The following is a 16225-nucleotide window of genomic DNA, read 5'->3' as shown; positions in this document are numbered from 1 at the left end:
TTAATTTTCCGTCTATGTTTGTTCAAAATGCTATGAACTTGTCGAACGTTCCTCTGATGTCACTAGCATATAAGAAACATCCATAAGAAGAATTTGATTCCGACCTGGGCAGATATCTAATTTTTCTACGTTGAACGAACGACTTTTACTTTATGTTTGTCTCGCGTTACTTTTTGTTACATAGGGGGGAGGGGGTCAAAAAATGGCATTTTTAGCGTTACGTAATTTGTGCACGACGCCTAATATGAATAACATCGAAGATTCTGCATGACTGCAAATTATATTTTCCAGCCAAAAAGATTTTATATGTGACTCACAACTCTGTGCCCAACTTTCTTTGTGGGTAAAAGAAAACAATTAGCAGATGAGAAAACTAGAAAATGACGACAGTTGCGCGATTTGATGGAAACTACACTCATAGTTATTGTAATGTGTTAGTAAATTTCGGTTTCATGTTAATATGAAACCATAATTTGATGTCGAAAATTGTTTAAACCAATGCCAACTTTGGCCCAGCATAGGCGTTCGGAAAGGGCCTGCCCGGGTAAGGGAGTAAAAAGTGCTCCCAAACCAAATCACTAGCTGTATGGCAAATATTGTAAAGGATATTAAATAAGAAATTTTGGCGGTTTATTTGAACCCCTATGTGGTTTGACGTAGGATCTATAGTGAAAAACGTACTTTTCGTTTATTTCACGCCATCCTCAAAAGATCCGAGATAAAAATTTGAAAAAAATACTGAATGTGCATCTTACTACGGTGTATCGCGAAAAATTATCAAAAAAAAATTTCATCAAAAATTTTAGTACCAAAAAAAATATTGAAATTTTGAAAAAAAATTTTTTTTTGAGATTTAGAGATTCAGTACTACTCCAATTCATATTTAAATGTGTTTCTACGGCTTTTCTAGATATGTGTGATTTTTTTGAGATTTTTTTCAATGTTGCGCGGTATCAAAAAATATTTTTTATATTTCCAAAGAGTGGTTACGTAAGGGAGTAAAAAGTGCCCCCAACCCAAATCACTAGCTGTATGGCAAATATTATAAAGGATATTAAATAAGAAATTTTGGTGGTTTATTTGAACCCCTATGTGGTTTGACGTAGGATCTATAGTGAAAAACGTACTTTTTCGTTTATTTCACGCCATCCTCAATAGATCCGAGATAAAAATTTGAAAAAAAATACCGAATGTACATCTTACCACGGTGTATCAAGAAAAATTATCAAAAAAAATTCATCAAAAATTTTAGTATTAAAAAAAATATTTGAATTCTGAAATTTATTTTTTTTTTGGGATTTAGAGATTCAGTACTACTCTAATTCATATTTAAATGTGCTCTTACGGCTTTTCTAGATTGATAAATATCTTCAAACTGTTTTTTTTTTCAAATATCTAATAATAAAAATAAAATAAAATAAAATACACAGTACAAGAAAATTTTTGGCATTTCGAAATTTTGAAAAAAAAAATATAACTTTGAGACCCACTCCTGCTCAAATTTTTATTTAAATGCGTTTGTATGTGTCTTTTTTCTACATGTGGCGTAATTTTTCCTGAAGTTTTAAGAGCATTGTGTGACACAAAAATAATTTTCTTCATCGTCTGCATTATTATTTTTATTTTTTTTTTGAAATCGATTATTTTATTGTATTCGTGATTTTCAATTGAAAGATTAAAAAAAAACAAATCGGATTTGTGGTCACAAAGTTATATTTTTTTTCAAAATTTCGAAATGCCAGAAAATCTATAACATTTTTTTGTACTGTGTATTATTTTTTTTTATTATTTTATTTTTGTTCTTAGATATTTGAAAAAAAACAGCTTGAAGATATTTATCAATCTATAAAAGCCGTAAGAACACATTTGAATATGAATTAGAGTAGTATTGAATTTCCAAATCCAAAAAAAAAAATGTTCAAAATTTAAATATTTTTTTAGTACTAAAATTTTTGATGAAATATTTTTTTGATAATTTTTCATGATACACCGTGGTAAGATGCACATTCAGTATTTTTTTCAAATTTTTATCTCGGATCTATTGAGGATAGCGTGAAATAAACGAAAAAGTACGTTTTTCACTATAGATCCTACGTCAAACCATAGGGGTTCAAACAAACCGTCAAACATAGGGGTTCAAATAAACCGCCAAAATTTCTTATTTAATATCCTTTACAATATTTGCCATACAGCTAGTGATTTGGTTTGGGGGCACTTTTTACTCCCTTGCCCGGCCAGGCCCTTTAATGTTATTATTATAAGTCTTTCATGAACTCGTACCTACAATAACACCGTTGGAAAATGGGTAAAGTGGCGATCGGAAGGTTTGACTGGAGCATCATAACGTGCTAGCCCTCGTATCCCTCAACCTTGAAAAGAAAAATAGAAAAAACACCACTCGAATTCCATGATCCCTTCCAGCAGACCCAGCTGCGCCCGTCCAAAATCAACTCATGCGAGCACTAGTTTGCTGAGCCAAACTCGATGGTGCACTCTTGCCACCGAACCAGGCAAAACAAAGAAATCGAAACGAGAGTTTTCATTATCTCCAAATTTACGTTATTTCAAAAATTTCATAATTAAATTTTCGCTGGGTGCACTCTTACTTGTTCGTCCTTGCCCTGTAGAGCAGCGCGCCCGCGTTGCTGGCGATTACGGATAGTATCCAGACAGGTAAAGCACCGGTTTGGAAAACGGTGGCTACTGTTTACACAAGCTACACTGATGCGGGACATTTCGTTGGATGTGTTCACGTGCTTGATGAAAGGCCATATTCTGGGGTGCTTGCGTTTCCGTATTAGGTCGCGAAATGTCGAAAAATGAATAAAATGAAAAATAAACAACTAAGCCGAGAAAATATGTAATCCAATCAGTTAATTCATCCCAATAATATTATCGTTAAAACATACATTTGCAATAACTACTGCTTCCTTTTTGAGGCACCCTATGCAGTCGTCCTATCACCCCAATTTCCGTTGGATGCATTCGAAAGCCAGTAAGCTATCACACATCGCACAGGAGCCCACGGCAAATTCTACCAGCTCTTCGTGATACCAGCGCACAATGGGGAAGTTTCATACAAACAGAGGGAAAAATATGTTCATTCTTTTTTTAAAACCTTTGGTATTTTCCGACCAGGTATTGCGCGAAAAAAAATCTTTAAATTTTTCTTCTTATTACTAATGTTTCAAATTTTTATTTGATAAATCAATAAACTATTTGTACTTCGAGAATCTTTTTCAACGATCTCTCTTACAATATAGTAAATTTATAAGTTATTTTATTTTAATCAACTAGCAATAATCGCTATCGATTATTTCATTCATAGTTTAAAAAAAATCATTCCAAGTGAAGCGTGTCTCGTATATCTCAGTCTGCTATCCCGTAGTGCCTGCGAAGGATAAACCTTTTTAGCACAGCGAATACAACCTCTCCGATGGAGGATCTGTGAGAACGAAGCCCAGCGCAACGCTACCACACCAAATGGATTTCCTTAATTTTAAACATGCAATCTGTGGCTTTCTTTTGTCAGCTGAGTTTAAACGGGTTCTGCCGGCATAACGCTGATGCGCTCATCCATGCATTTACTAATCCAAATTCTTAACCAGAATCACGTCCCGGGTTCGGAGCTCAATGTTGAGGGTAGACTGACTTCACTCTTCACTTTTCGGGGCGGCCGATTGTTAGAGCACCGATCACGAACCGGTTCTCTAAATAGTTTCCGCCACATTGGAATCCTTTATGGCTCAAGTGCAAATATTTCAGGATAAATACAGGATAAAACTGTTTGCACTAAAACTGAGCACACAAATGTCAGCTCTCGATTGTAGAATTGTGAATAAACGAAAATAAAATAAAATATACAGAAAACATTGCATCATTCGGTAGCGAGTGAAAATAGGAAAATGTTTTGTGGTTCCATTAGTGGCGAATGAAAAGCAGAAGCATAGCAAACGAACTGATTCAATGTTAAAGGAAAAGGAGGGAAAGCTATCAGTCGGGAAAATATTTTATTTAAATCAGACACACAGTTGTGCCGTGATGTCTAGGCGGAGTAGTGTGGGAAAATAAAATTCGAATGACTAACGAATTGGAACTGTTTCTGCACAGAAAACCTGCCAACCAAAGTATATACTATAATACGAAATTTTTTGCAAATATTTTCTCTTGTTACAGTACAGAAAAACAGCAAAAATTGTAAGGGGTTGTATCTAGGACACGACTGCATATTTTCGACGTAGAACTACGCAATTATATTATACATTCCATTTGTTTACATTTCGAATATCATTTTAGAATGCATCGAAATTTTTGTAATAGATTATGTTCTTCGTTACAAATAAATTTGATGAACGTCTTTTTACGTTTGATATGATGCCTAGGACTACCAAAATATGTGAACGGAAGAATTGTCAAACGATCATTGTATTTTACATTTCCCTCTGAAATTATTGCACATCTCATGTTTACGTAGTTCTCGAACCGCGAAAGTCCATTTACCTCTAGTATCTGAAATGACGATTTTCCCTTCTCAGTTTAAAAAAAAAATGGGTGAGTTATATATATGATATAACCGCAAGGTTGACGTGGAACTACCTTAGCTTAGCAATCATTCGTTTGTATTGATTAAATTCTTGATTGAATGAAACAGTTTCCAAATTCAATTGAGTTCAATATATTTGCTCTGTGAGTGAAAAAAATGAACAAATTCCATGTAAAGTCAATTCATTTATTGTGATTGATTGTTCTTCGTTACAAGTAAATTTAATGACGGACCTTTTACGTTTGGTATGATGACTAGAACAAAATATATGTACGGAAGAATTATCAAACGTTTGATGAACCAGCCTAAGGCTGAAAATCTTTCCAATAAAGACAAAAAAAAATTATCAAACGATTATTTTATTTTACATTTCTCTCTGAAGTTTACATCTCAAAAGTGTACATACTTCTCGAATCTCGAATTTGCTTGAAACTGGGAAGTTCATTCGCTTCTAGTGTCTGCACGATTTTTTAAGTTTAAAAGATCATGTTAGGACAGACATATTCCACTCTGCACAAAGGCAAGCGAGGACAAAAGTACTCGCAGTTTGCATTTATTTGCAGAGCCGATTTCCACAGAAACCTCGGTTTTGAAGTCTGTGTTAGGGAAACACATTTCAATCGGAACAAAAATACCCCCGATTTGTATGAATTCGCAATGCCGATTTCCCCACGCTTCATGGATTTGAAGTCTGTGTTAGGGAAACACATTCCAGTCGGAACAAAAATACCCCCGACTTGCATGAATTTGAAATACCGATTTCTCCAGGCACCTTGGTTTAGAAATCTCTATTAGGGAACACATTTCTGTGGGAACAAAAGCTCCCCCTACTTTCGTATGTTCTACTTCTTCTTTCTGGATTTAAGAGGGTTTAAACTTTCCAATTCACTCGCCTCTAGGCTCTTTCGTGTGTTTGCAATGCCGATTTCGCTGCTTGGTTTTAAAGTCTGTGTTAGGGAACATTTTTCGATGAGAACAAAAGTCCCCCTACTTTCATGTATTTGCAATGCCGATTTCCCCAAGGCTGCTTGGTTTTGATGGCTTAGGGAAACCGTAAATCGGGCCAATCAAAACGATGCAGTTAGGGCGTTTAGATAACGCCTAATATTTTACAGTTATTCAATTGTTTATCTAATGAAAAACAACATTTTGTTAGTTGCGATAGATGCGTAGACATATTCCCTATCAAGTGATGCAAACATCTCTCCTATCCAGTACGAAATGTTCGAGCTATAAGCATTCGAAATCTTTCATTTTTTCCTGCATGTTCTGTGTTTAGGTTTTCATTTTACCCTCCATATATTCCGGTTAGACGTAGTCCCATGTCAAAACGTTTTAGGGAAACATATTCCGTTCTGTACAACGACAAGCGAGTACAAAAGTACTCAACACCAAAAAATACCCCCGACTTGCATGTTTTGACAAAACGGATTCTCCCAGGCACATTGATTTCGAAGTCCGTGTTAGGGAAACACAGCTCGGTGGGAACAAAAATGCCCCCAACTTACAGGTATATTTGCAAAGCGGATTTCCACAGGTACATCGATTTTTAGGTCTGTGTTGCCGTAAATCGGGCCAATCAACCCTTGGTAGTTAGGGCGTTTAGATAACGCTTGAAATTTTACAGTTATTCAATTGTTTATCTCATGAAAAATAACATTTTATTAATTGTGTTAGACGCGTAGATATATTTCCCATCAATTGATGCAAACATCTTTCCGATCTGTTAAGAAATGTTCGAGTTATTTCGCATTCCAAATACGAGTAGGGTTAGCACACAAATCGGCAGAAGAAATGTGTGAGAAAAAGGAAACTCTTCCAGTTTTCATGAATTTAAACCGTTTAGAGATTAGCGAATTGTAATGTACAGCATATCAAACAAATCTCAGAGAACGTCCGATTTGATTGGTATGCAAATCATGGGAATTCGTTCACAGTGAAAATAGTTCTTAACGTTAACTTTATTTCATAAAAACGTGTCCTGTTTTCTGATTTGGCACTGATTTGGCATTTGGCAAAAATCTAACTTTTTTGTTGAACACGGATCATCTGTTCCAGTTTATCACACGCAAGCTGCCTAAATTAGGCATTGTAGACATACTCGATCATTAGTTCCGAAATGACTAAAAATTACTGCTGTTTTCTATGGTAGTTCGATAACCGAACAAACAGTTCTCGAGCTAGAGCTAGAAGTTCTGTCATATTGAAAAGATTCGTATTGCTACTCACTTGCCCGCTCATAACGGAGGCATACGATCTTGACGATGAGTGATCCAAGTTTCTGGATGGAACGTGAAGGTCCGTTTATACGTTGCTTGTAGCTGACTTGACAGTGAGCAGCTACAGAGCCGGTGAACTCGCTTGACAATCGGTTGACTCGCCTTGTCTGTTCACACAGTGTGAGTTGCTGTCATGTAACTAGATACAACAGCACGGGTTTACCAGGGATGCCAGACGATTTTTCAAATGTTCATCACATAATCAGAAACAGCAATCAGGTCCGAATTTGACAGATAATTGATCCGAAATCGATTTCTTTATTGGTAGCTTTCGTCTCAGGTTTTCAATTGCATTTATTATTATACAGTTTTATCGCGAAATACACATTTTATATTATAGTGCTAAGTTTAGTGGAAATATAAAAAAATATATAGAAAAATAGTTAAACGAGAGTTAGGGCCACGTGCTTTAAACAGTCAAATAACATGAAGTATTAAATTTTCATTCAAATTTTAACAGTTTTAAACTGCCTTCGAACATACTAATCTGGTAGAGAAATCAAAAATGCTTTTTTATTCTTTACTAGCTGACCTGGCAAACGTTGTTATGCCACAAAAATAAATTCAATTCAATAAACTATTTATAGTGAATATTTTGGAAAAATTTCTAACTTCTGGGTCTGGGTTGATGAAATGTGAAACCATAGATACGCCAGACACCGAAATATTGAGCAGTCATCCATATTTTGGAATCCGATTGGTTTAAAATCGATTAGATTTCACGATTCAATCAAATCCAAAATTTTGCATTCTGAAATTCGTTCGACTCAAATTCAATCGTTATATGGCAAAATTGACTGATTTATTTTAAAATACGGGTGAGTAGTTTATCCGTAGATGGACTTTAAATTATGGAGAAAATTACGCTATTGATTTCCCCAAGGAGTAATTTGTCGACTAACTAAACTAAAAATATTTTTTTATTCATTATTTTTGAAACTATCAGCCTCCTGGGCTGACTTGTCTAAAAACTGGAAATTTGTGTACGATATAATTGCCATTCAACCGAATGCTTCCAACAACGCGTAGCCTAATACGTGTATTGTTGTAATAATGCCGATTAAAGACTTCATTTTTTGTTTGAATACATGTATAGCGTTTTGGCCTGACAATAGCAACGGCTGTGTCGGCTTTGCTCATGATAGCAACTCGCGTAGTGAATGTGTACTTCCACATGCCGCTTCTGTTAACCCTTATTGGCATGATTTTTCCTTATTGGTGAAATAAATCAAGGTTCAGACACGATAAACCTAAAGTGAACCTGTTCTTTTATACAATTTTTGGGCACATAATGTTATGATGGAAATTCCCACCATTATTCGTAGATAGGTTAATTGTGTCATAAGAATCGCAGTCGTCCACTCTCTACCCTCGCGAACATGTTGACCATGAATTGTTGGCACAGCTCACGACATCGTAGAATAAAGTTGTCCTGATCACGCTGAATCATCATACGATACACATAAGAGCCCCCACAGACTGCAGATTGATTTGTCGGTCGATAGTTTGGTCGGCTTCTTAATCAGTATGGAGAGGTATCCATGTGCGCACATTACACCGATTCAGTTGGGTCGGTTTTTGCACCAGAAGGCCGACCCGACCAAACTGTTGGTTGACAAAAAGTCTGTAGTATGCGGGGGCTCTAAGAATTCATTTAGCACACTTTCTTTTTTTGTTTTGTCTCCTCTAACTATATGATCATAAATTAATTCAAAATGAGTAATCGTGCTCATAATGAATTAGGTACATGTGGCGGGATCTCATTGTTTTATGATAATGCAATATCGCAACGTCACTCATAACTTAGATCTTGTCGCTTGAAATACATTCAGGACGTGTTGCTTGGGAGAGAAATCTCAACCAACTACTAATAAAAATGACGCGAATAATACTACGTGGAGAATGAGAATGTTATACTTATGACAGACATACAGCTGTACTTGCGTTGTACTTAGAAAATTGTATGTCTGTCACCATGTACAGCGCTAGAACCATGCAAGCAACTCGGTACAATCGCTGTACCTGTACCGACCTGTTTTACCGCTGTACATGGCTACAGTTGTACTGTGCGCAGCGCCATAGACGGTTAGTGGTGGGTAGCATGAACAAGCAGAATCAAATCACTTGATAAACGTTCTTTTCATTGACTTTCTCTTAAGTTAATAACTCAGATTGGAAACTTGTTTGTTGTGTTTGATAGTTTAGACACTAAATAAAAACCTTTTTCATTGAAATATGTGGTGGAAATTGGAAAAATATCTGATTGTCAGTTTGACATACGGTACAATGTACAACCAAAGTATGTCTGTCATGGTACGATGGTACCTGTACAACGCTGTACACGTACAACGCAAGTACAGCTGTATGTCTGTCCCTGGTATAAGGAACGTTAGAGAAATCAACCACTCTTGCACTCGCACGCAAAATCGTAACTCGTACACTCACAGACTGTGCGGGTCTCTGTATTATTGCTATTGTGGCGTTATTGGTATTTATTTGAAGAAAAGATATAATTGCATGAAAAAACTCCAAAAAAATATTTTATTTTATCTTTAACTTCTAATAGTCATATAGCTCAACCACCTCATTGATTTTCGGTCTGTCAGACCGTATGCGCGAGTATAAGAGGGTTATAAAACAATATGGAGAGTGTCGTATAAACGGTGTGTGTCGACGATGAACTCTAGATTATTGTTTCTTCTTCGAATCACAAACAATGTTGCCACACGTACATATTTATCTGCCAAATTTGGTATCGTTTGCTTGATTAATTTCCGAGTAATGCAGAAATTTGAGTTTCATTTGTATGGCAGCCCCTCTTAGAGAGGGGGGAGGGGTCTCGAACTATCATAAGAACCTTCGCCGACCCCAAAAACCCCCTACCAATTTTCATGTCGATCGGTTCAGTAGTTTCCGAGTCCATAAGAATCAGACAGACAGACAGAAATCTATTTTATATATATATATATATATATAAAAACAACCAGAGTACCAAATATGGCACCAAAAAGTGATTTTGTTGCATGGCAATGATCCATCACACAGTACAAAACCGATCGAGGAAACAGTTGAGTCATGAAAGGTTTTTACGGCTTACTCACCAGCCTTGGCTCCTTCCAACTAGCATCGCTGGCGCTTCAATTTTTACGAAAATGTGGGAAAATGGATTAATATGTTGTATGGTTCTGGAGACGAACGGCTCTTTTTCCATAAATTAACAGATATATGGGAAAAACGTGCTACTACCGATGGAAAATACATTGAACAAAATTGAATTTTCATTTTAAACGAGTGTTTTCATTAAAAATAAAAATCGTGTGGTTGCATCCAAGACACGACCGCTCAGGACGTAGAACTACGCAATCGGATATCATTTGCGAATACATCGAAAGTTCATAAATAACTCTTTAGTAAAAGTTCCGGGACCCTGAAAAGGTTTAATGGCTTGCGTTGTTTGTAGAATCATTTCGAGAAGCAACGATACTGTCTTGTCTTTGCAATACACTAATTGGTCATATATCGAAATTTATTACTTTATAGCAATGCAAGCATTGAACTGAGTATTTAACGAGAGGCATTTTCCGTGCATCGCCATTCAACATGCATCAAACACGCGTCTAACAGATGCATTCAGTTGCAGCGATAAACTTCAATGGAAAAATTCGCTAGCGTTCACAGAACGCGGGGAAACATAAAACACAAAACGATAAGCCACTTTTATTGTTTCGAGCACATAAAGATTCTGAGAGTTTTCCTCAGAAGAGATACAATACTTACACGCTAACGACAGCTTACGTACTTCGCAAATACCTCTTTTCGCTATACCCTTTCGTCGTTTCTATTCTTCTTCTTTTCTTTTATTTACGGAGACTTTAAATCGAACGATTCATTCGTCTCCGACTGTTTCTATTCTAGCGGCTACATAATTTGCTCGTTATTGACAGCTCTGTTCGGGAAAGCACACAAACAAACAGAACAAATGTATGGGAAATGGAAATGCTTCCAATTTTCATCAATTTAAACCATATACATACTATAGGGTTGTGATGTATAGCATATCAAAAAAATCTTAGAAAATTTCCGATTCGATTGGTATGCGAATCGTTAAAATCCGTTCGCAGCAAAAATTGTTATTGACATTAATTTCATAAAAACGTGACCTGTTTTCTGATTTGGCACCCTTAGTGTAAGACGTAGTCCTACGTCAAAAATTCGAGGGCTTGTATCCGAGACACGACCGCTTAGAACGTAGGACTACACAATCTTTTTTTTTAAATTTATTGGTTTATCATTTGGGATATTATTTGATAATACGTCGGAATTTCATAAATAACTCTTTAGTCAAAAGTTTCGGGGACCATGAAAAGGTTTAATGGCTTGCGTGGTTTTGTAGAATCATTTCGAGAAGAAACGATTCTTTCTTGCTTTTGCGAGAACAATGCACTAATTGGTCACATGTCGCATTCAGTTTCTTTATATCAATGCACGCAATGCACTGAGTATTTAACTAGAGTCATCTTCCGTGCATCGCCATTCAACAAGCATCAAACACGCGTCTAACAGATGCACACAGTTGCAGTGATAAAAATGAAACATCGCGAGAATGACAGTTTATGAAAAAACAGGAAGTGGGTTATATCTGTGGTATAACCGCAAGGGTGACGTAGGACTATCGTTGATTTAGAGATCATTTGTTTGAAGTTGAATCTGAATTCATTCTGAATGAATGAATATTTGGGGGACTTCGAAAACGTGAGCGTTACGTTGAAGGCACAAGGTTTTATGCATCCAATATTGGATATGGAAATATCCTACTGATGGGGAAGAATAATCTTCAGAAGCTATCCTGTTAATTGCGATTGATTGAAAAATCACAAAACCAAATGTATTTGGTCACAGTGTTACATGGATAGAAAACATTAAAATAAACTTTTTCACATGAATGTAATTTTAAATTCCCAGAGAAACTGGCAGATTTTTTTCAGTAACGATTAGATAGTTCCACATTTTCCTCGATACTGGAAGCCCACCTGTGGTTAATGCTAACTCGTTAACCATCTGTTAAAAGCACTTGATTGAAACATATTTGTTCTCAGTGTTACATGGATAGAAAACATTCAAATAAATCCTTTCACATGAATGTATTTTTAAATTCCCAGAGGAACTGGCTGATTATTTTCCGTTTGGATGCTGAATGGCATCCAAACGGAAAGAATTCCGCGCGTGTATGTGTGTGTGGGGCTGCTTCGAGATCTTCCCGGGGAACCGTTTGTGGCATCACTCTCCTCCTGATGGATTCCCTTCTGGCCTAAGGTGCACAAACAGGCTCTTGGTGACACCGTTCATCCGCGCTTTCATGATAAACGAAGAGCTTCACCACAACAGCGACAACATGCTCCAATCGCTGTTCAATTTGAACTGAGTGGATTTCCGAGCGGCGCTCACTTATATACCGATTGGTGATTTCAATAGCCTGTTTTGAAAGCTATTTTAAGACTATTGAAACAAGTTTTTGGATCAGAAAGTAACAAGTATAGAACGCGTAGACATTTTATCTTTCGAATGAAGTGTTTATCATACCATTTCGTTCAGTTGTTTAGGAGCTATTAACGCTCAAAATCTCGGTGTCCGGCGTAACGTTTTCGTTTTCGAAACTTTGATTTTACACCCCGGTATAGAAATGAAAGACGTAGTCCCACGTCAAAATCTCGGTCGGTCATTCTCGGTCAAAACCGTCGACAAAGCTAGCTTGCACTCTTCTCTTGTTTCTCCTGCTTTGCCATGACTCGGATAGTTGTATTAATTGCAATGCCAGATGTACTTGAAGTGAAATATTCGCTAGCGTTCACAGCTCGAGGGGAAACATAAAACACAAAACGAGCAGAATAAGCGACCTTTGTTGTTTCGAGCACAGAGAGACTCTGAGAATTTTCCTCAGAGGAGATGCAATACTTATACGCTAGCGACATCTTACTTGCTATGCAAGTTTCTTACCCTTTGTTGTTTCTATTCTAGCGGCTGTATAAGTTGCCCGTTATTGACAGCTCTGTTCGGGAAAGCACACAAATGGACAGAACAAATGTATGGGGAAATGGGAATGCTTCCAATTTTCATCAATTTGAACCATATACAGACTATGGGATTGTAATGTATACCATATCAAACAAATCTTAGAAAAATTCCGATTCGATTGGTATGCAAATCGTTAAAATCCGTTCGCTGTAAAAATAGTTATTAACATTAACTTTATTTCATAAAAACGTGACCTGTTTTCTGATTTGGCACCCTTAATGTAAGACGTAGTCCTACGTCTAAATTCCGGTACCATACTTCTAAACTTGATACACATCTCACGTTGTTAACAGGTTTTAGAAACGAATGCATATCACATAGGCGGGTGACTAGGAATAACCACTCCTGAACTATACTTTACCTTTTTTTCGTTTGCAGACACCAATCAGAGCGACAATCACTCGGATGAACGGAAACCAGCAGCAAAGGAAGACATAATTCGTAATTTTTCCATCATCATTCCAAATGTTCGGGGGACAGTTTGAATTTCGGACAAAACTTCAACGCTGAAGATTAGCTCAATGAAACCACGACTTTTTCTTCAAATGTAAAAATTTTCACAGTTTATATTTTCAATATAATAATAATCAATAATGTAATATTCATATAAAGTAATAATTTTTCGTAATCGTAATAATAATTGATAATCAATAATCAGCGTAACTAATCGTATCGATACTCATAATTAATGGATTACACAGAAAAAGAAACTCATTGTTCTTCGCATCATTGCTGATTTGTATTTGTTTTCACGCTTTGCTTGCTTAATGTTTGTGTCTCAGAGCTTTCGGTTGCTTTCGTTTTTCTTTTGATTTTGCTTCGCTTCGCCTCTGTCACAATCATCGCCACTTCCATTCCTTGAATTACATTATCCCTTCCCAAGAAAAACATGTCCCTTTCTTGTTCGCTGCTGCTGCCTTATTTATTTTTCTTCCCTCGCTAAGAATGCTTCCAATGATTCTCGACTAATATTGCCACTTATTAATAATTAACCCGCGTTCGTTTGTGTCTCCTTCCCAATGATGATTTGTTGTTGTCCCTTTCCTTCCCCCCCACCGGGAAGGATGAGACCAATATGACTGATAAGCCGCGCTCTCTTGATGTCACACAAAAGAATGGTGAAACAAAACACTCAAACTACTATAGCACTTTCTAACTAAACGGGGCAGATTAATACTCAACAATCTTTTCTTGGTGGATTGTGTTTATTTGTTCTTGCATTTTTTTCCTAAAACATAAGAGGGGACAAACCGTTCCTCACATTCGCGTTTGCGTGTCCAAAACTTTAACAATCGTCAATTGGGTAAAATATGTCTCACCTTCGTAATATTATTGTTTTATAATTTGTTTTTCGCTAGTCTCGTTTTGTTGTTTCTTTTATTAAAATTTTTCATTTTCCTTTGTTTTTTCCAGCGGCTTTGTTCCGAAAAATAATTGCAGTTGTTTTTGTGTGTTTTATTTTTGTATATTGCTTGTCAAAAACTTCTCGCCTGTTGCGTGTTTTTTTTTTGCTCTGTGTGTGGGTGTGTTTGTGTCCATTAAGATGGCGCTCGCGTTTCGAACAATGGCTTTGGAAAATTTAGTTTTGTTAAGAAAGCACTTCAAACACTATTCGCGAGTGTGACTTTATCGTTTGTTTGGACAGCTTTACGTTTGCAAATGAGATCAAATGTTGCTTTCCGCGCGAAGATTTCGGGGCAAGCGTCTGAGTGATGATGAAACAGAGATCATGGTAAAAGAATCGTCTAACAGCTATGGAGTAATCCATTACTTACGTGAAACCTAGTTCTGTGGTGGTAGAATTTAAATGAAAACAAAAATCAACTTTATACCTTCGAACATGCCACACTTTGTGTTTGCTGCAATTTGATTTCCCATTTCATATTCTTTTCAATGTTAAGTTGGTTGTTTTTTTTTTTGGTCGGTGTAAGTTGTATATCTGTTTACATCGTTTTTACTCTGAACCGAAAACGTTTGAAAACAAAGTTCAATGTATTCGTTCTACTAACGCCACTCACAATTGCTCAAATATTCCTTAATTTTTCCCAAGCTACGGTCCACAACTTCACATTGTCTTGTGTTACTTCATTTAATGTATTTCATATTCATTATATTTACACGGAAATATACAAAACTTCCTATCGCTTATGGTTAAAAATGTACATAATATTACAAATTGGTATCTTTAGTTGTGTTTTTTTGTTTTTGTTTATTCCATAGTTGATGTATGATTAGGATCCATTAAATTGGATAGTCCCGCTAGTACAATACCTGACAGCTGGTCGGGCTGTCAGTTGGCTTCCCCCTTCTGGACGAATCAACTCGAGCAAATATCAAATCAACAACAAATCGCACACATTTTGCAGATGTGTGTATGTGTGCGCGTGTGCGTGTAATCTTCCTCTCTACAACAAAATCTGGACCGCATTTTTTTTTTGTCTTTGTTCGCTATCATGTTGACAGTTGTATGGCAATCGGAGCAGTTGAAACCTGATTTCGATTCTGTGTCTGCAATATAAATGTCAAACTGTGCGATTGCTGTTGCGTTGTCGAATGGATTCGATAATTATTTTTTGTCGCCCACTACACATTGAAAAAGCAGGCCTCTCATGCGATCTCATTTTTCCCCGCTAGTTTGAGCTGAATGTGTGTGTAAATATAATAACGATTTAAATTCCACTTATGATTGATTTATTTTTTCTTCGTTCGTTCCGTTCTGCTCTCGTCTCTGCCCTTTGCACTGCACACCATGCTTCCCTCTAAGTTTTGTGATTCTAACGCACAAGTTACGTTACAGTTGTAAATATATAAATAGACATTTATTAATTTGTTTGTTTGTTTTTTGTTTTCCTTACCATGCTCAATAAATATTCTTGGGCTTCTTGTTTTCCACTTCGCTATCCTGTCGTCACAACTCAGGAAAATCCACTAATCGTTCGTTTAAACGGGTTTTGTTTCAGCTCTACTTGCTTTTAATTTATCGTTAAGTCATATTTTTATAGTACCCATACATCTTCTGTTATAAGTTTTGTTTTTTATTTGTTTCTCCATATATAGAAAGAAATGTTTCTCTACACACTTAAAGCAGTTGATTCCATGGATGTATTTTCTGTTTGTTTAGTTTAATAGTTAAGTTAAGAGAAAACTAGTTTCGCTCTGTCATCGCTAGAGTAATAGTAATAATTGTTCTTGCTTTGTGTTTTGGCTCCATTTTTTCTTTGCGGAGATGGTAAAATTTGATTCTTGTTTTCCTTTTGTGTTTATTTATGTTCCTTCTTTTATATTCTCTTGATGGTTGCTTCTTGTTTCGTTTAGTGTATGACGCTGACTA

The sequence above is a fragment of the Toxorhynchites rutilus genome, chromosome 2 (assembly GCF_029784135.1).
Source record: "Toxorhynchites rutilus septentrionalis strain SRP chromosome 2, ASM2978413v1, whole genome shotgun sequence".
NCBI lineage: Eukaryota > Metazoa > Arthropoda > Insecta > Diptera > Culicidae > Toxorhynchites > Toxorhynchites rutilus.
This window is presented reverse-complemented; position numbering follows the sequence as displayed.